This window comes from Pleurodeles waltl, chromosome 8, assembly GCF_031143425.1.
Source record: "Pleurodeles waltl isolate 20211129_DDA chromosome 8, aPleWal1.hap1.20221129, whole genome shotgun sequence".
Lineage (NCBI taxonomy): Eukaryota > Metazoa > Chordata > Amphibia > Caudata > Salamandridae > Pleurodeles > Pleurodeles waltl.
Window position 1 is genome coordinate 689,167,132 of NC_090447.1, and position 22,670 is coordinate 689,189,801.

General features: G+C 43.0%; 1 protein-coding gene across 4 annotated transcripts in view; it reads left to right on the forward strand.

Annotated features, from left to right (window-relative positions):
* The window catches only part of PCYT1B (phosphate cytidylyltransferase 1B, choline), a 1,028,131-nt gene that overhangs the window by 721,558 nt on the left and 283,903 nt on the right, over positions 1–22,670 (forward strand). The window lies entirely within an intron of this gene.

A 22,670-nucleotide genomic window follows, 5' to 3' on the forward strand; every position in this document is an offset into this window, starting at 1 on the left:
ATTGGCCAATTATGAACACCTACAAACTACACTATAAAACACACTCCTTTTACAGACCGTGATCCTTTCCATTTCCACAGCAGCAGAGCATTTTGATGCTGAATCTGCCACGCAGTAGTCAGGCTTTGTTCTTTCATTTTTATCCCTCTTTCTTTTTTTACTTTTCTCACATTTGTTTTGTCTTTCATCAGCGTTTGGGGTACTAGTTAATTTTTTAAGACATTTACTATGGCAGGGAGGAAGAATCCACATATTACAGATGGAGAATTTCCAGCCATGGTGGATTAAATTATTAGAGTAGAGCCACAATTGTTTGGAACCTAAGTACAAAATACAACCATATCTCAGAAAAGGCAAATGTGGACCATATTAGTTGACAGAATGAATGCTGTATCAAACAATCTGCGCACACACAAGGACATTAGGAAGAGGTAGAATTACCTGCAGTGGAGTGTGCGCTCACTGGCCTCCAAGCATCACCTGGAGGCCCAGAGTTGGTGCTTCTTCCACCCCCCTTACAACTCTTTCTTTGGGAGGAGAAGGTGTTGCAGATCCTACAACTTAAAGGCTTGACAGGAATTCCTGGCAGAGTGGAGACTGATAAGTTGAACTTAGCAATGTCTCATTAGTCACAAATTAAGTTTTTGCCATTAAGTTAGCTGTTCAGAATGTTTCAATACCCTTTCAAAACATATATAGCTAAACTTGATTCATCAAAATGTCTTGTTTTATCCAAGTTACTAGCATCATGGTTGTATCTCTTTTTTCAACAATGCTCAAAATGTTTTGTCAGAATGTGTGTTCTCCGTGGATCATCCCTTGCATTTCGCTAGTTCCTTGCTTCATTTCAGTGTATGTTGTTGTACTTGAAAAAACAGCTTCCAAACTCCACCTATTTACACATGAAGGAATAGTGCTTGCAAGTTTTTTTTCACCTATTTACACCATTCACATATGTGTGTACATATTGTAAATGTGGGTTCATTTTGACTGTATATATTTAAATAGGTATGTGTAACTCACATCTTAACAAGTATTGTCAATGGTGTTTACAAATGACTACAACTACCATGATGCCCCTTTTCGTCTCTGGAAAACAATGGTGCAATGTGATGCTGCTCAACCTACCTTTACATCCATTTATGCACTCATGTCAAAGTGTTGTGCGTTTGTCATTCACCATTCCATGCTATGTATGAAAATGTCATTTGTTGTGTTGATATAGTATATTGCCACCTTCTTTTTACTACCTTTAGTTGATGTAATTGCATACATAATTCATTGTTTGTGTAAAATAATAAAAATCCAATCCAGTCTTTTCATTTTATATTGTTTAAAATTCATTTGAGGTCCAACACCCAGGACCAGTGGACCCCCGTTTGAAACTGAAGACACCGCCACTCCAGACCAGCATCAAGCCTTCAGTTAGACACTACTCCTGCAAGTCCGGATGATTTGGAGCCTCCTGGCTCAACTGGTCTGTGTGGGCAGACAGCTACAGTGGGTTTCACTTGGCCCACACCCATGCCTCCCACCCAGCTGCAATAACACGTCATCCCCAGGATATCGCCACTTCCTGTTTTCAAAGAACCATCACACCAGTCTTCTGCCCCCCAGTCCTAGTTGTTGTTGATCCAACACCACAACCACATTCAGTTCTGCCTGGACCCAGCAGGATGGGGCACAATGTCTCCAGGGCACAGGGTAGTGGTGGTAGGGGTCATGGTAGGGAATTAGTGGGCCAGCATAGTGATCCCACAGGGATAGCGGTCATTCAGACCACCATTGACCGAGTCTTGGGAGCACTACAGCAGTCCCAGGATGTGATGGGCCAGGTTCGTACAGAGTTTCAGTACATGAAGCAGATTCATAGGGAGCACAATGTAGAGATGCAGAATCACAACTCTAATTCATGATCCCTGACTGATGTTTGACATTTAACATCATATGTGCAGGGCTTTTCCTGTAACATCTACACCTGTCTGTGGTCCTTCAACATCAGGACAAAAGACTCCTTCCTGAGCCACAGACAGGGAGGTCCTGCCACAGTAGGAAACTGCTCTACCCACTCCAGTCCCATTCCAGACCCTGCAGATGTGGACCTCTCTCCCTGCAGGGGACGTTGATCCAGACCACCAGGAGAGGACAGCAAGACCTCCGCCACTACCTTCAAGAGATGCCAAATCTGATTTTGTCCAGTGTGCGTCTACCATTCACTCTGTGGATCATTTCATGGATATATTTACCTTTTTTTGTGGACAGTTGCATTTTGTACATTGGATTTCAAACACTTTAAGCTCATCATAAATAGTTTCATCCACCATGATGGTCTTTATTTCTTTTTTTCCCTTTTATTTTATGTCTCAAACTATTTTTGGTTAATTTGTGCTAATAAAATAATTTCACATAGCAAAAAGTAAAAGACTGGTGAAGTATTTATTGTTGTATTTCCTTTTGTATGTCTTCCATACACCATCATTTAAAAAAAATATTAATCAATAAGTTTCAAACAAAAATACAATATACCAATTAGGTTTTATGTTTCTCATTTCTTACGAACATTAAAATAATGAAATGTCAATGTACATTTGTAACAATTATTTGTCCAAATTTTAGATAATTCTTACAACCCATGGCTAACCCAAATAGGCTGAGTCATTTCGAATTTGATGCTCCAAGACCATGACTCCATTGAAGAAGGGGAAATAATCCAAATAAGCGTAATAAATAGGCACGTTATTGCTTGATGTCACCAGCTGGAGCCAGTCATCCTGCCTCACAATAGGAATTCCATATCAATTATACCAATTGTCAAAAGCATGGTAGTACTACATTTTGTGGCCATGGGATCATTTCAATATACTGTGGCAGTATCTGGAGGTATGTCACAACAAAATTTCAGTGGTGTGATACAAAAAGGTATTTTTTACAATGATGAGACACATCAACATCTTCATACACTTAACACAAAATTAAGATTTAGCCAGTGTGAAGGGATATCAGTATGCTACGGCTTGATATATATGTGGTTAGAGCACGTTAAGCAGCACATATTGCCTTGGTGGCAACATTCAACAGAAAATAGGTCTAATAAAATCTCAAGAACTTCCATTCAATCACTGTGCAATGTGTCTATGTACAAGATCTGTGCATCCAAAGTATGTGTCTGTCCCAGGATCAACCCATGTTTCCTTTGTACTTTCCAAGAGCAACATATCACTGTAAATGTCCCATCTTGGAAATGTCCAAATGAAGATGACATGGTGAAGGGTCCTAAAACAGAATAACAAGGGAAAAGCTATGTCAATGAGCATAGAAGTCAATGTATGGAGACTTTGATTACTAAAAATCTTCACCACTGTCATCTTCACTGGGCATTTCAACATACTTACCCCATCCTTACTCCATCCTCTGTGATTTCTGGGGTTTTCTGTCACAGGGCTATGTTGTGCAACAAGCAGCAGGCCACCATGCATTGGCACACCTTATCGGGTGAATAGAGGAAGGCTTCAACAGTCTTGTCTATAGAGTGAAATCTGGCCTTTAGGAGCCCAAAAGCCCAGTCCACTGGCCTTCATGTTTTTCTATGGCCCTCACTGAAGAGGACTTCTCCTGCCGTTGTTGGATTCTTCAGTGGTGCTCACAACCATGGTCAGTTTGGATAAGCTGAGTCACCTATAGGAAATTAAAAACATATATTGAGCAAGAATATCTCATCCCATTGTACATTCCTAAACTATGATTAAAGCTAATGACCCTGATGTCATTTTGTAGTTACCAACAAGCCAGGCCTTCTCAGGTCCAAGTTGTGACATTTGCAGGGGTATAGTACTGTACCGTAGTACAATAGAATTATACTGACCTTGGGAAAAGGGCGCACACACTTGAGATGTACAAATCAGGTAAGCAGACAACTTGAACATTGATTGAATGGACATTCTTCCGATTGTGGTAGACCTGTTCCCTGGCATGTGGTGGCACGAAGGCAATATGTGTTCCATCAGTTGCTCCAGCCACATGTGGTGTGCCACCAAAAGGACAAAAATCTTCATTCGCATCGACAAAATCCTGATGCCTTGGATATTGGAGGAAGCTGTTGATGTTTCTCATCACTGAAGAAAGGATGTCTTGTAGTACACCACTGAAAGTTGGTTCTGACATGCCCCCAGATACTGCTACAGTGTATTTAAAAGATCCACTGGCCACAAAATGAAGTATTGTCATGATTTTCACTATTGGTGTTATTGTTGTTCAATTCCTATTGTATGGCAGAAGATCAGGCTCCAGCTGGTGACATAAATCCAGAATAGTTTGCCTATTCAACATGTTTTTTTTATGAAGTCCCTTTCCTCCATGGTGGCAAGGTCCGAAAAAGGTCTAAAGACTTGAGGCTGCTGTCTTCTACCCCTCCCTGGGTTAGTAGGTCTGCAGTTAAGAAAAACAAAGTATCACTTCAAACTGTCCCACAATACTTTGATAATGAACACACATCTCCTGTCTTAGTAACAATATATATATTTGTGTGACATATGTGGACATCATTTACCAGTGATTTTGCAACTTAGTAGAACAGTTTCTGACATGTCATTATTTTGAATGTGCAAATGATACATCAGAAATGTATCAATTACACTTTTTTTTTTTTATTCTGTCAATGGATGTATAAAATATATGTGTCACTATTGTTGTAAAATGCAGTAACACATTACATTATAATGTGTTAAAATTAACTAATAACAGTGTTGTATGTATTTTACAATGGTAATCTAACTAGCTACCATTTTGAGTGATAATGACACACTCAACATTTAAAAATACACTGGTTCATATCCTAAAATGGCCGCCGCCTGATCTGAGCATTAGGAAAAAAGCTCACTTGCCTCCTAACAGAGCAGCCATCAACACCTCCTCCACATTTGCTGCTGTTCTCATTCTGTGGGAGTTAGGATGCTGGGCAAAGCAGGTGACAGGGTCCTAACTTCTCAGATGAGGAGTTGGAACTCCTCACCACTAACGTCCTGTCCCTGAAAAACAGCTCTATCGGAACCCAGAGGATCAGGTACATGTTTGTTTAGAAAAGGTATTCCTAATTAACTTGTTTCTTCTTAAGGCACGGGCTAATTTGTCCCTTGTTGCTCCAGTGTAATGTGTTTTGAATGGAGTGTAGTCAGCTTAATAATTTGACAGGGGATACAGTGATGTTTATCAATATTTGAAATGTCTGTTTATTGAAAAGAAAAGCCATCTGAATGGCTGAGGTGGCTTTTCATTTCTATTTACTGACATATCAAGATTTCATGTTACAGCCTGCATGCCCCTTACGTTGTGTAGCCAGTAGACACTGTACTGTGAGTATAGGTGACAAATGCAGCCATGTGTCAAAATTAGAGAAATGTCATGTGCAAAAAAGAAATTTTCAAGTTATAGATTTACCTGAATTTTTCTTTTTTTACTTTAAATATCTCCCATTTTGTGAGAAATGAGGAGCTGTATGTTTTTGCCATGTCTTGGTGCCAGAATTGGGGAAGGGTATATCCTGTGCTGCAAGTACATATGACACTGGCTATCAATCAACCATACAAGTATGTCCCATTCCTACACACATACCTGTTCATACATCACCAAAAATCATGCTCGCATTGACACACCTGGCAGCAATTCAATACTGCCCATAGTCATTGTTGTGGTTCAAACCATGGTATCTGACTCTTATAAGATTAAACATTAAGCCAGTGTAGCTGTGCATGGGGATGTGTGCAAATAATGTACAGGATGTTTAGCCTTTAGTAGCTTACAATGATTTGGACTAATCAGAACTGGGTCTCACTACAGGAAAGGTTTCAGAGCTCTGGCCTAGATGATGTTTGTGGCCTGGACTGTTAAAATGAGGCAATAGAAAGTGTTGAGGGTACTCAACAGGTCATTGCAAATTATTATTTCCTAGGAACTTTGAAATGTTGGTAAATAATCTGTACTGACTGTTTTAGAAATGCTTGTGAGAGATGCAACAAAATCATCTCAATACACAACAGACAAACAAAATCACTCAAAAAATATTTTGTTTCTTTTTTTCTTATCCACACAGGTCAACTCCCATCAAAAGTCGGAAATCTGGAAGGCCAGTGCCAAGAAGGTGCGGACCCTGTGGGTCTATAAACGATGAAGTCTGCATTGCAGGACGAGGTGGGAGGACCTATGACGCTGGACCCGCAAGTCAACTGAAGTGAAGCTCGGCCAGTTCTCCCAACGAGGTAAACATGTGCACCGCATCCTGGCCCCCCTAATGGCCTGCACCCTTGCAATGGTCAATCCAGACCTTGATGGCCAACAGCAGCATTAAGGGAGTTAGTTATTGTTTGCAGCTATACTTGTTAGTGAAGCAATGCTTTATGGTATCAACATTAAGGTTGACACACATCCAAAGCAAACGAGGATTTCTGGAGGTGTACATTTTGCAGAAAGTGTCTGATGATGTGTTAGGCATATTGATTTGTGCTAAAGGTTGCCTGTACATTCCTTATAACAAGCCAAGCACTGTGTGGAGTAGACACATGGCTGCATAAGAAAAAAGAGGTACCTGCATTTTGACTATGTTATGGATTGAGAGTTGTACCAAACAGGCTAGATTTGAGGACTGAGTAAGGTGTGATGCTCCATTACAAATGTGAGTAGGTAATGTAGGCCCTATAACATGACATAGCATACAAAGCACTTATGATACAGTTGATGTTTCTGACTTCACATTCATGAGTTGGTACAATGAGCAAACAATAATGAGCATCTAGTCCAAAAGAATTAGGAACATGAGTGCAATGGTATAATTCCTTATCAAAAACATGTTATCATTATGTTTTTACTGCAAGATTCAAGTCATTTTATGTTGACAGTAGCAGACTGACATGAAGGCTTGCTCCTTCACAAATGTGCATGTAAGCCAGTCTGTTTTAATTAACATGAAATCAGTAGGCAAACTGGATTGATTGAAACAGACAGGAATGTTTCCATATTGGTGACAGAGTTACGCGTACCTCAAGCAACATTTAGTGTCCATAGTTATGTCCAGATAATAAATCAATGATGGTGAGAAATGTGATACTAAAAGGGACTTTTGCAGATGGAAAGTTCTCTCACATATATATCGGAGTACACAATCTCGAAAGTCAATATCAGGCCCAAATCATGACTCATTTTGAAAAAATAGAAATGCATCTGTAGAATATTGTGAATTGCATTTGAATCTTTGATGAAAAGAATTATGTATGAATCAGTGTATGTACTATTTACTGTGATACTACACCAGTTTTTGCCTAAAGTGAAATACATCATATTTTGTAAACCATTTACACAACGGTAAAACTGACTTAAAATAACTAGAGCTATTGTGAGTAAAATGTGAAAATGTTTTTGCTCTGTAATGAAGTGTATTAGAAATGTATCAAGGCCTATGTATTCAGTTATGCTGTAGAAGTCATTTGTCAATTCACCACAAAACAAATTTTCTGAATATCGTCAACTGCATAGGTATGTAAATAGTGTGTGATACATTCCTAACCTACTTCAGTACAGAATCCATATAATATTTTGTACATTTAAAGTATACTTTAGTTACTTGATGTAAATGTTACCATTGTGAAAGGGGCAGACAAAGGAAACCGGCTTTCAGTTGAGAGAAATATTAGTGCAACATTGCAGTATTTGAAGACACGCATTGATTCATATTTTTCTTTTTGTGAATGTAAATAACGCAGATTTTTTGGCCTTGTAAATACAATGTACAATAGTATGTTTGGTTTATGTTATTTTTGGTGACATAAGTTCACTTTTCTAAACAGGGAAGTCCTAGCAATCACAGGTGTGAGACGGTTCCTGCAGAGAAATAAGTATGGATGAGAGACAAAGTAATACATGATATAGGATTTAGCATGGGGAACTACAAAACTGTGACAAATGGTTTCTGAAAATGTTCCCTACATTCATGAGCTAGTGAAACTAAAGAAGCCAAGTTTGACAGACTTGAAACTGGTGAAATAGGAAGACTTTGAACATTTTTTTTGATTAAATTTTATGATCAGTTCTATTTCCACAGATACTATAAAACTGTTGTATCTGTCATTTCAGCATCATTTGGAGCAGGCAAAGGTGACATTGGCCACGTCGGCGGGGAAGCAGCTGGCCACTGTGGTTCGAATGCTGATACCACTGACACTGAGGTACCCACTGTCACAGAGGGTAAGGGGACTAACATGGAGGCCACAAGTACATCAACATCATCGTCAGAGGCCTCCATAGAAGACCAATCCTTAGTGGTGGCAGACCATACTGCTACAGTTCCACCTGCATCGCCGTCTGCCACTAAGAGACCCATCTCCACCCTCCCTCTTGCTCCCCGAGTTGGCCAAAACCGCACCCCTAAAAGGGGTGGCATCTCCTTCCCAGCAGACACCTCCCCTTTGTCTCCCCAGCTGCACTGAGGTAGGAGGCTATTGACCTCCTTCGGAACATCTCTGTTGGCCAGACTGCACTCCTTAATGCCATCCAGGGGCTTAGTTGACAGGTGCAAAAATTGTAGCTTACCTAGAAGGCATTCACAGTGCTATGCCTGGCCTGCAGAGGTAATTCCAAGGTCTAGCCTCCTCACTGACAGCAGCCTTACAACCATCCCAACCTCGAGTCGCAACTCCTGCCCTTTCCCCATCACAGTTCCCTATTCCCAGCCCTGTCCAAAGGACACTCACTCTTTTGCACTCACCTACTCCAACACACACAAGCAGCAGATCCACACATAAACACAGGCACACACACAACCAACATACAGACACCATACCCACCACCACTGCCACCACAAGCATAACCACAGATACCACACCCACAACCACACCCTCATGTACAGCCACCACCAGCACACCCACAGACACCACATCCACATGCACAGCCACCTCCACTACCATCACACTCACAGACACCACACCCAAAACTACAGCCACATGCAACACCGATATCAACACACCTGCTGACACCACACCAACCACCACACCCAAATGTACAGCCACCACCAGCACACTCACAGACACAACACCCACCTCCACACCCAAATATACAACCATAACACCCACATGCACTACCACATCTGCAAGCACCACAACCACACCCAACACCTCAATAGCACACCCATCCACACATACATTTAACACAACACCCACTGGATACAAGCTCACCCGAACAACATACACCCAGGCAAAAACACACATCCAAACATACGCCACATACACCAGACCCGCAGGCAACTGCACCTTCAACAGACACACACAGTTCACCCAGTGGCACTCCCTCTACATCCCAAACCCAAGTCCCTGCCAGTCATCCTACCCATTTTCTTAAAGAAGATCTCTTATTTGCCTGGCCTTGACCCCTTCCATATCCCAAACCACCCCTCCCAAACATAAATCCATTCCTCCCATACCCCAAGCCACCCTTCCCAAATACACCACTCCCAACATCAAGCTCACCCCTCCCAAACCCAAATCCCCCTCCCAAGCATGTTCATTGAGGTGCCTGCTCTGTGCCCAATAGATGTCCCTTCTTGAGGAGGTTGTACTTGGCAGTGCAATTAGGAGGCAGGTTCAGGGCCTGAAGTCCTCATATCCACTTCTGGACTTTTTGGACAGTTCATTCCTTTTTATTTTCATTTCATGGAGAGAAGTATCTCATTGTTGTATTAAAAATCCATTACTTTTCAATACCTTTGTCCTGGCATTAATGTTATTGTAATGGGGAAACATACCCCGTCGACACAAACAAAGTATTGGGGCCAGCGGGATGGTGCACCGGGGTGACTATTGACAGGACTGCATGCAGACGTAAGCACGCTAGCGGGGACAGATGAGAAAAGCCAGAAGTGGAGAGGGTGGAGAGAGGAGACGCGGACCAGGAGTGCAAGAGGGACACTGGAGGAGAGCGCGACACGAACATCAAGCAGGAAGAGGAAGCGGACGCCTTCGAGACGAGAGGAGACATGAAACAGGAGTGCGAGGGGACACTGGAGGAGAACACAAAATGAACAGCAAGCAGGACGAGGAAGGGGACACCTTTGTGAAGAAAGGAGACACGGACCAGGCGTGCGAGGAGGACACCGGAGGAGCCAGCCACATCGGGGAGCTACACAGCTCCCAAATTCAGGACACAGAAACCCGCCACATCCCAGGAGGAACGTGGCTATCCCAGGTACGTGCCCGAGTACATGGCTCCATTTCAGCATTTCTAAAAAGGGGAAAATGGAAGTGGGGAGAGACAGAAAAGGAAAAAAGGAAATTCATACGGCTGAGACAAGAAAGGGGCAGTTAGAAAGTCAAGAAAATTCACTCGGACGCATGTTGGCTGGGGTACCTGAGCAATTACACTGTGTCCAAGCACATATTTATTACATTGTACAGTAAATGTTGACCCTCCTCACTAGACCTCCACCCACCTTTCCCCAGTATAATTAATTTTCTATTAGTATTATATATATATATATGTGTGTATATATATATATATATATATATATATATATATATATAGCCACAATTTCAGATCAATAGACTTACCTGTTGTTGGTCTTTTCTCTTCCCTTCTTATGTTCCATGCGACTGAGTGTTGAAAACCGGACTCAACAGAAAAAAAAAAACTAACAAGAAGGAGATCAAAATAGAGGACTATAAAGAAAATACAATTAAGAAGTGTGAAGCCATAAGTGTCAAGACAAGAGAACACTTCAATAAATATCCTTTGTGCAAACCCACGTTTATCTGTCTGGTATAACGGATCCTAAAACCTCCTGGTGTAAATAGGGTCCTGGCTGGGATAACCTCTTACAGTTACATTATTAGTAATTGTTTGTTGATAATGTTATTTATGCAAATGTGTGTGACATGCACTTATTCTCATTTCTGACAGTGACAAGAACAGATTTTATTTATGACATACTCGTATAGTGCATACATTAGTGTTGTACATTTTAGATGGACATGTTAATTTTGGTGCATATATTCATCATGTTACTGGACAGTTACACCAAAATTATAAATTGTTCTATTTTTGTGACTTGAAAATGTACGTGTCTTTATTTTAACATGATGTGTTAATGATACACACATATGCGTTACACAGGGAACATGACACTTTAGAGTTAAATGATATCAAATGTTTAAGAGAAAATGCACAAAGCAAGGGGACATGTGACCTTAATACATCTCTGACATGTTTGAAGTTTAGCGGTGACATTGCTTGTACATTCTGTGTAAACCCACTTGTTGCATTGTGTAGTGCAATTACTACGTTATATTGGCTTTATGTAGTAACAATGATGTGTACTGTTTATGCATATGATATGGTAGTTTAGGTATAATGATTACACACCCTTGTATGGACACATTTTGATTTAGGGATTGATGCAACTTTATGTTTGTGTCCATTGGCATGAAGGCAGTTAGCACCAGATTGGTGAGTGTTAATAATATAAGGTGTGCTTTTTAAAAATGTCCTAACTACCACATTTTAAATACACATATATGCATTTCACATCAATGCACTCTTACTTACAAGTATTTTTTAAACATGCACCAGGCCACTGCTCATGTACACCAACAATGCCGAGGATAGCAGGTGAAACAGTCACTTGCCTTCAGTTCCGGCGATGATGAGGTTGATTTTATCTTGGTCCAGTAGCAGCATCAAAGGCAGGACTTGTACTATCAGGGTCATGGTAGCAGGAACTGTGAAAACTCAATAAAAGGTACGTTTTGAGCTTATATCCCTCCCAATCCGCCTACTCAGGCATGGAGGTTTAGCCGCCACGGTTATGTTGGCAGGAAAGCACATCATGATTCGTCTGCCAGTAAAACTGGCTGGAGTCCTGCCGCCAGCTGCTTTTGACTATGATGCCATTGACACAGTTTTAGAATCCTGGCTGTGATGGCAGTTCATCAATGGACTTTCGTCTATGGAACAGCCAACATCTAAATAGAGCAGGAAGACCACCAAGTCAGCAGGTGGAAAATCCAATGGAAAATCAGTGAGGGGACCAATTCCACCAAGTCAGGTCCTTTGTTGGGTAACCTGGTGGGCCCTCATCAATCTAAAAAAAAAAAGGCAAAAATATTTTTGGGTCTTAATATATCACTCATTAGTGTAGTACCTGGCACTGAAGGAAACTACTTTGTGTGTGGATTTTCTCTATGTGGAGGGATGGAATAACCTAACTCAGAGTGTAGTTAGGCGATGGCTGAAGTGTGCCCACCCATAGCCCCATGATGCATGCTGGAGAGGAAAGAACAAAACTGTGAATGATAAAACAGCAGAGTAATGGATGAAATCTGGCTGAAAATCCATATAAGTAACTATGATGCTTATAAATGTAGTAACCTCAAAAGGTCTTGGCTAACACCAGACCTTAAGAAGCCAATCATTATGTTTAATGTTTTTTGTAAATCTTTATCACAAAATAGAAAGAGGGTTAAAAAAAGATACATGCTTGGAGAAGCTTGCTAAGATGAACGATAGGAGTTTATAGAGGGTTGTGTAGATAGATAGATATATAAATTAAACTTCACAGCTTCAACTAGTTATAGAATAGTAAATTGTCTATATAAGCATAAAGATTTGTGCACATTGCATTGTGGGGCAAACAACTACTCACTCTCAGTGCTGGTGTTTGCCTCACGGAGATTGCCTCACGGAGATTGCCATTTTTTATGATGGGTGCCCTCACCATGTCTTCACCCACAACTGTTGAACTTGTTGATTAGTTGCTGCAGTGCAGCCGGTGAAACCCCCATCTGCAAGAAAATATGATCTAATAATGCTAGAATGTGCGTGATGTTCCCATCAAAAACAACACAAAAAACTGGGAGAAAATATCTTGTCAAATCAGACTCTAAACACAAAGTCAACAATAAAGCAATAATAAAGTACAAATAAAAACACTGGCATTAAAAGGAATTACCTTGTATGCAGGTGTACTCCTTTTGAAAAAGCTAAATTCAGTCACTCAAAGTGAAGTTATCAAGTGGCTAAATTAGGCTGATCCTCTGTCACATGCTGTAGTGAGTGGAAATGAAATGTGAGTGTCAAAATAACAGACCAATGGATGAAGAGAGTTGGCTGAAACTCCCTTTAAATAAGTATATTATACACATACTTTAAGCAAAACACCGGACCTAAAAAAAAATCATAATTCACCTGATACGAAAGATGAAAACTCTGTGAATGAAACACAGAACACTATGGGGCATTGTTGGACTGTGAGATCAGAGTACAATCATGAAATCATCACTGTGTGTTTTATTTACTTATATAGCTTTGTTTAGTGCAAGCTGCACCAAGGGGTGTCAAAACACTTTACAAGAGCAACTTGAACGTTACAAATACTTAAGGTTCCAAAATGGGAGAAACACCTCCTCTATGCACTCTTTGTTATGGAGTTTTGAGTGGTTGCAGGTTTGGATTTTTGTCATGAGTGATGCAGAGAGATTTTGTACATTCAATAATTTTAGGAGGAGTTGTTTAGAATGTCTATAGAGTACATCCATTATTATAGAGGGGTCAAGGTCTGAGGACGGGGGATAAGAAGGAACACTGTCTTCACAGGTTTTAGTTGCAGGTGATGGGCATCCTTCAAGCCTTGAATGTATTTTAGAGTTTTTCCTAGAAGAGACCTTTAAATAAATCAAACTGTGTAGATTGCCTGCACAGAGATGATATGAGATGTTCCAGATTTTTAGGAGTGAGGACAGAGGTTCCACGTACAAGTTGAAGACAGTTTTAGACATAATAGTGCCCTGAGGTACATTTTGGCCAACATGTGATGGGTCTAATATGGTTTCGTTCAGCTTTTATTTGTTAAAATTGACATTCCAGGTATGAGGCAAACCATCTCTATCTGCGAGAGTGTTGAGTAGACAGGTCAAAGAAAAATTTGTCTCCAATGTCCAGCAGGCGTAGTGTGTTTTTCATGACCTGGAGAATAGCTCTTTCTGTGCTATAGGCAGATCTAAAACCAAATTGTGGATTGTCATTTATGTAGTGGTCATTAATGAATTGTTTGGGTTATGTAGAGAGACAACATTACAGGATCTTTGCTAAGAAAAGGAGATTAGTTACCGGGTTGACATTGTTCGGATCTTCTGGGCCTGTCCCTATTTTTATTTAGGAGATGACTTATGCTGTTTTCATAAGTTCAGGTACTTTATTTTGGACTAGAGAAGAGTTGATTAGAAACATCCAAGAAGGATAGATATGAGTACTGAACTCTTTTAGCATAGTGGCTGGTATCAGGCCCAATAAGTATGAACCTCACCTAGTTTTGGCTATTGCCATCACAAGTTCTTTTCCAGTAATTTACCTGAAATTTCTCCAGACTACATTGCTCCTGGGGATGTAGTGTGAGGTGCATAACTCATTCCATCTGGCAACTCTGTGAAGATGAACAGCTGCACCTACACCAGTAGGAAAATGGTAGCTGTATCTGAACCATGTATTTGTGGTGTTAAATACTGTCTCTTCAAGGGCAGAGCCAAGCAAGATGGTGAATCACTCTTGCATTATAAGACAAAATAGTACACTGTTCCAAACAAACAAAAGAATAACAGGAGCAAACCAAATTCTTCAGGAGCGAGAACCCTCATGCATCACACTGGATGACTGGCTTCATCATTGGGAAAGCTCCTCGTCAGGCTGGTACTGCAATGCCTGACGGGCTCCCCAAACGGGGTGCTCTTAACCGAATTGCTCAGATCGTAGCAAATGCAAAATGAATCGTTTTCAGTCGGGTGCCCGATTCTAAGTACCCGAGCAATAATGGAAAGAATAGAACATTTAAAATTGGTTCACCATCAACAAATATAAATCATAATTTTAATCAGTATTAATGTGAAGAACCACAAATGGTGGCCAGGAGCCACACAAAGAATCCCACACCAAGAACCTAGTGGTTAACCTGTCCCAGAGAAATCTCTCAGTTGATGAGACCAACGTCCTTAATAGGGGTCTAGGTTTTGTCCCTACTCCTAATGAAGATTTCTTCCGCCTACATATTGAACTAGCCCAGCTCTTTCGTAAGATTCGCCTCCATGTGTTCTTTAAAGACAAACCAGTTGAACCAGTATGTGACACTGGTCTAAAAAAAACCTCTACCTTTCTACCGCCAACAACGTTAATGCCTAGTGAAGTACTGACATTTGAAAAAGCAGTACTAGCCGATGTTTCGCATCTACGTCCAAAACACCCTTACATTAACGTTCCCAAGCGAGAAAAACAGGCACTACAACAGCTAGCAATTGACCCCAATATTGTGATCAAACAAGCCGACAAAGGTGGAGCCATTGTGATTATGGATACAGTGGAGTACAGACGTGAGTGCTTACGTCTTTTGAGTGACACTACTTATTACACGAGAATTACTAGAGATCCAACTGAGAGACTCCATATCCAAATTAGAAGCCTGTTGGAAGAAGCGAAAAGCAATTTATGGATCTCCTCTAAGGAAGCTGAATTCCTTGATACAGCACACCCTAGAATACTGTATTTTTACTGTCTACCCAAAATTCACAAGGGTATCCATCCTCCGCCTGGATGACCAATTGTATCCGGTATTGGTTCCGTCCTAGAACCACTGTCAATTTTTTGCGACCATTTTTTCCAGCCCCTTGTAAGACACTCTTCTACCTACCTACAGGACACCAAGGATGTCCTTAATCTAATCGAATCTGTCAATTTGATCAGCGAAGTACAGGGGATTATTACCCTAGATGTGGAAGCACTCTATACCAATATCCCTCAAGCGGCTACCTTACGGGTAGTAGAATCGGCATTACGGAATGATTCTTCTATTACATCCACACCTATAACCTTCATCATGCAATGTGCTACGTTGGCCTTGACAGAGAACTATTTCAGTTTGAAGAACAATTTTTTCACCAGACTAGAGGTACATCTATGGGTAGTACTTTCGCTCCTAGCCTAGCTTGTTTGTATATGTACGATTTCGAAAAGAAATATATCTTAACATCAACTAATCCTTTTGAAAAAGATATCAATCTATGGAAGCGTTACATAGATGACATTTTGATCATTTGGCAAGGACCACTATCACTAACCAAGGAATTTATTACCTGGATAAATTCCCTTGATCCAAACTTAAAATTTACAGCTTCAGTATCTTCTACCCAAATGCCTTTTTTGGATCTGATGATCACTATTGATAATGGCTCATTGAGTACTACTACCTATCAAAAACCAACTGACCGGAATAGTCTCCTTTTATACGAAAGTTATCACCCGAAAGCTCTTAGAGACAATTTGCCAGTGGGCCAATTCTTACGACTGAGACGTAACTGTAGTTCCATACGGGAATTTGATAGACAGGCTGATATCCTGCAAACAAAACTCCAGGACCGACATTTTCCAACTAAGACTGTAAATGCTGCCCGTAAGAGAGCAAAAAATAATCATAGGGAATGTCTATTGGCTAAAGACGTAAAGACTCCCCAGACACGTATAACCTGTGTTACTACATTCACCCCTTTGTCTAATACCATTAAAAAGGTGATTAATAAGCGCTGGTCGATTTTGGAGAGTGGGGGTGTTGAAATGCCAAAACCCATTTTTGCCTTTAAGCGTACTTCTAATATAAAAGATAATAGTGGTCCATACAAGTCCACGAAGTCGTGACACCCCGATACAAAATACATTGTGGGACCTCCCCCCGTTGAAGGCCATTTTCCCTGCGGGAATTGTAATGTGTGTCCCTTAACTAGCAGGATCACGTCACTAGACCTAGACCCGATTGGAAGGTGTTTTTTAAAGAAACATACGAATTGTAATTCTAAAAACTGTATCTATATGATCACCTGTCCTTGTGGGTTACGCTATGTGGGGATGACAACGCGACCAGTTAAGACACGCATAAATGAGCACAGGAGTAATATTAGATGTCAGAAAGTGACTACGAAATTTTGTGCCCATTTTTTGGATGCTGTACATACGCCAGACGACCTCAAATGGGTTGTCCTAGAAATCCAGAGAGCCCTCCCTAATGGTTCCAATTCACTTTTTAGAATTGAACAACAATGGATTTTTAAATTGGGGACGGCATCACGGGGACTGAACGATGACATCCCTTGGACTACTCTCTCATCCTAGACATGTTTTGCTGACTACTATATCAGTAAACGTCATTTCAGTCTATAACCGACTTTTACCTTTTACTGAAATTATTTTTCCAATCTCCGAATTTGCCCTGATATACTTTTGGACTGGTTTGGGCTAATGACATTAATTTTCGAACTGACTCCGGCACAATAGTCTATATAGGTGATACTCTTGGTACATACCCTTGTTTTTGATCTGATCTACTGACAATAATATTGTTGTGGAGGCATTATTTGTCATTTAAATTATTATTTACCATTGTCCTATTCAGACAGACTTTGCTTCGCTGGATATCAAATTCCCCCGTTTCTGTAGACAGTAGTCGTAAGTTTCCCTCTTTTCATTTTATTACAAGGAGGGCCATTCATTGTATGTTAATGGACTCCCTCGGACTATGTTTTAGTCTGTCTTCGCTGTCTACTGTTACGCGAGCCGGCAGCTTCTTCCGGGTCTCGCAGATCGGGTTTATAAGACCCGGCCGAACGCCGCGCCTGTGTTCCTCGAGGACGCGTGTCGGGACGGGTAGGTGTAATCGCCTACATCCAGGACACTGAAGTAAGTCTCCCTTAAACTCCCGCCATCATGGATCTCTATGCACTCTACTGACTCTGCTAATTCCTACGCTGTAACTTTCAAAGGGCAAATTTGTTTTCGAGTCTATGCACTAACTTTTAAATGTGCATTATATTGTATTTCCCTCACTTTATAAACAAGTACTTTTTTTTTATTCTCTTCATATTGATCTTTATTTATTATTCTATTAGAGAGGCTATAGCTCTACGTGACTGACGTTATATGAGAGTGGCGAGATGGTGTTTACCAATACCATATAGCGATTTAGAATTTTGCTGGGTTTCCCTGTTTTGTGGCTGCGCCTTGTCTGAAATAAATAACTGTTTCCATGTCTAGAACTATTAGACATGATGAACTGTGAGCTGAGTATTTTTTGATCTCATTATGTCATGATTTCTTTATCTGTTGTTCTTCATGATTACTAATTTACAGAATTTTAGTTCCTTGTTCTGACAAGCGATCCTTTTTGAGCTCTATTCTGACATTGGGGATGGTAAGCTTAAGTTTTTCATATTTTCCACATGAGTGTTTCACTTTGATCACTTTAATTTCACATGTGCACCAATTTTTGTGACTGCAATTTCACTCATGTTTATTGACTATGGTTACTTTGCTTTTATTCATTTAGGGCGACCTTATTGATTTAACGAGTGAAACTAAGTAAGTGACTGTTTTTTACGCATTGTTGATTACTTGAGTTTAGTTCTTGGAGAAGGTTTTTTGGTCCTGATGAAGCGTCACTGGATCCGGCTGGACCATCTAGATGCGAAACATGTAGACCTGTTATAGTGAGGTACCATAGTTGGTTTTATCCTCTCTTTTTTCAGTGAGAGTAGGTGAACATTACTAATCACCCGTTACTCCTCCTTTTGTTTTTAATCTTGGTCCCCATCACATTAATACTGATTAAAATAATGATTTATATTTGTTGATGGTGAACCAATTTTAAATGTTCTATTCTCTCCATTATTGCTTGGGTACTTAGAATCGGGCACCCGACTGAAAACGATTCATTTCGCATTTGCTACGATCTGAGCAATTCGGTTAAGAGCACCCCATTTGGGGAGCCAGTCAGGCATTGCAGTACCAGCCTGACGAGGAGCTTTCCCAATGATGAAGCCAGTCATCCAGTGTGATGCATGAGGGTTCTCGCTCCTGAAGAATTTGGTTCGCTCCTGTTATTCTTTTGTTTGTTTGGAACAGTGTACTATTTTGTCTTATAATGGTTATATTGGGAGGTCGTACACTGGACCATTAATCTCCTGGTCCCTCTTCTAAATTTTTCCGAATCACTCTTGCAGCCACAAGCAATAATCTGTGTGATCCTGCATGACAGCTTTCTTAGTCTTGTTTTCTGTTAATGTTTCTCAACCACGGAGAGCATGGGCAGGGTTGGCCTAGACATGGAGGTACGCCAGTAAGAAGGATGGTTGTGACTGCGGCCTTCTGGGCCTCCCCGTCAATTGTTTCCTACATCAGGGGCGATTTTCCCCAGCCAGAACTGGAGGTGGAGCTGCCTGAGGGGACCGGGCTGTGGTGGTTCAGTAGCCCCCCGCTGAGAGATGGAATTAGGTGGTTGTTAATGGTGATGGCCTGCCTGACTCATGAGCAAGGCAGATGAGCACTTCACTGCAGTGAAGGTTGTGGCCGGCAGATGGACCGTATAATCGTGGCAGAGCACAGAGGGTTTGAGAGCTAAACCTCCTGGTTGCCAGCTGCCCAAGAGCATATTGGCCAATCTCCCAGCAAAGAGGATTGCCTGATGGACCCAATTGCAGCCTCCTGGATGTGTCCTTTGGCTGTTTCCAGGATCAGGGACGGAATTAGCCGAGCTGGAGTTGATGGGAGAGCGACCTGGGGGATCCAGACTGTGGTGCTGCTATTCCCCCTTCAGAGAGACGGCGTGAGGTCTCTGGTGGCTGTTAAGGCCTGCCTGGTTTGTGGTTGTAGCTTTGAAGATTTCACAACACTGGAGGTGAGGGAGGAGGACTCGTATAGACTGGGATAAGTGCGGAGGGCCCTGGAACTGAACGTATTCTGAACTAGATGCTGAGGGCCCGGGCTCACTGGACCTGCCTTTAAGGTCCAGAGTTCGCTCCCCACGTGCGCAGCTCCACCAAGTTGTGCCCGTGTCCTCCACCCCCACCCACGCTGCTGTCGCATGTTCGAGGCCCTCCTCCACCCTCAGGCACCCGCCTGCACCTCATCCCTGGTGTCTATTGGGTTGCCGGTAAGCGCTCCTAGACTTGTAAATTTTTCTGTGCTTTGTTTTATTATTTCCACTGTTTTGTGCCTTAGTTCCACTGTTTTTTTGCACCTTATTTCCACTGTTTTTTGTGCCTTATTCCACTGTGTGTTCCGTTGCCGGCTCTCCCTGAGCCGGTTTCTGCCTCTCCCGCTGCTGCGTCTCTGCGGCCCCGCCCCCCTCGTGCCCCCACTCGCTCTGCTCTCCCGCCTCCCAGCTGCTCCTTCCTCCCACCTCCCCTTCTTAATGGCGCCCGCTGCGCGTCCACGCATCGGGCGCGCCAGAGGCAAGCCCGTCTGCGCCCGTCCTAGCCTGGACCGCGTCCAGTGTCAGTCCCCCTGGCCCACAGGGCCCGCACCACCAATCACCGCTACACAGCCAGCGACCTCCACGCCCTCAATCCAGGACGCTCCTCTAGCTGCTTCCAGTCCACCCCAAAGCACACCAAAGGACCCTTCTCCTGCAGAGCCTGCAACTTCACCTGCACCCGAACCACCAAACGCCGACACAGACCTGCAGACAACCACCTCAGCTGCATCCTGCTCAACACCTGCTCCGCACACAATCGAACTCTGGGACCTACTGACCTCATCTTCACCTGACGTCGCATTTCTCACCGAAACCTGAATGAATTCGGCCTCGGAACCTGACACAGCCATAGCCTTACCTGAAGGCTACAAGATCACAAGAAGAGACCGCACCAACAAACCAGGAGGAGGAATCGCCATAGTACACAAAAGCACCATCAGAGTCTCCACCAGCTCCCACGACACTATCAGCTCCGCCGAGCACCTCCATTTCAAAATCCACGTCAACGCCAACACCATCCTCAGAGGAACACTGGTCTACAGACCCCCGGGCCCCGACTTCACTTCTGCGACGCCGTCACCGACATCATCAGTGCCCAAGCCATTGCCTCAACAGACTACATCTTCCTCTGCGACCTGAACTTCCACCTAGACAACAACATCAACACCACCAACCTACTCGCCAACCTCGGTCTTAAGCAACTCGTCACGTCGCCCACCCACACTGCGGGACACACACTCGACCCCATCTTCTCAGCCAACAACCACATCTCCTTCAGCCACACCACCGAACTCCACTGGACCGATCATCGATGCATCTACTTCTCCTTCCAGAAACCGGTCACCCACCACCTCACCACTCAGCCCCCCTGCCGCCACTGGAACAAAATCTCAACAGAACAGCTGCTCGCCACCCTAGCCCAGGCACCTCCTCCCAAGACCCAGAACCCCAACTAAGCTGCCACCAACCTGCATCAATGAATAGACGACTGCGCCAACACCCTTGCACCACTCAAACAACCCTCGGGCATCCACCACAGATCCAAGGCCAACTGGTTCACCCCGACCTCCAAACCTCCAAACGGGAATGCCGAAGAATGGAGAAGACCTGCCGCCTTGAACCTACCGAATACAACCACATCGCACTCAAGACGGCCATCTGCAAACATCACCAGCTAATCCACACCTCCAAAAGAACCTACTACAAAAGCTGCATAGACACCAATGCCCACAACAACAGAGAGCTCTTCCGCATCATCGAAGAACTCTCCAACCCCAGGTCCTGCTCCGACAAACCCACGCCTTCACAGGACCTCTGCAACTCCCTTGCCACCTATTTCCTCCGAAAGATCAAAGACATCCACAACAACTTCAAACCCCAGACCCACCAGCCTTCCATAGACAACTACGAACCCAACGTACCAAGCAATGCCAACCTTCAATGCGCCTAGACCCACGTCAACAATGAAGACACCATCAACACCATACCCTCCATCCACTCCGGCTCCCCCTCGAACCCCTGCCCACACCAGACCTTCAACAAGGCCAGCGACATCATCGCCCCCCACCTCCACGCCATCATCAACAGCTCCTTCGAGACAGCCACCTTCCCGGAGAGCTGGAAACACGCCGAGGTCAACGCCCTATTGAAGAAATCCAAGGCGGACCCAATGACCCCAAGAACTACCGGCCCATGTCCCTCCTCCCCTTCCCAGCGAAGGTCATTGAGAAAATCGTGAACAGCCAACTATCCCGCTTCCTAGAAGACAGCAAGGCACTTAATACCTCCCAATCTGGATTTCGCAAGAACCACAGCACTGAGACCGCACTCATTGCTCCTACAGATGACATCAGGATCATGCTCGACGAAGGCGAAACTGCAGCGCTCATCATCCTGGACCTCTCCGCAGCCTTCGAAACCATTTGTCACCACACCCTTCGAAAACGCCTCCACAACGCAGGGATTCGCGACAAGGCCCTCGACTGGATCTCTTCATTCCTCTCCGACAGAACCCAGAGAGTCCAACTTCCACCTTACCTGTCCGAATCCTCCAAGACCATCTGTGGCATCCCCCAGGGATCCTCCCTCAGCCCAACACTCTTCAACGTTTACATGGCTCCTCTCACCAACATTGCACGATCCCACCACATCAACATAGTATCCTACGCAGACGACACCCAGCTGATCATCTCCCTCACGAAAGACCCCACAACCGCAAGAAACAACATCCACAATGGACTTCACGCCATCGCCAACTGGATGGAATCAAGCCGCCTCAAGCTAAACACAGACAAAACAGAGATCCTCATCTTCGGCAGCAAGCCCTCCGCCTGGAACGACTCCTGGTGGCCTACCTCCC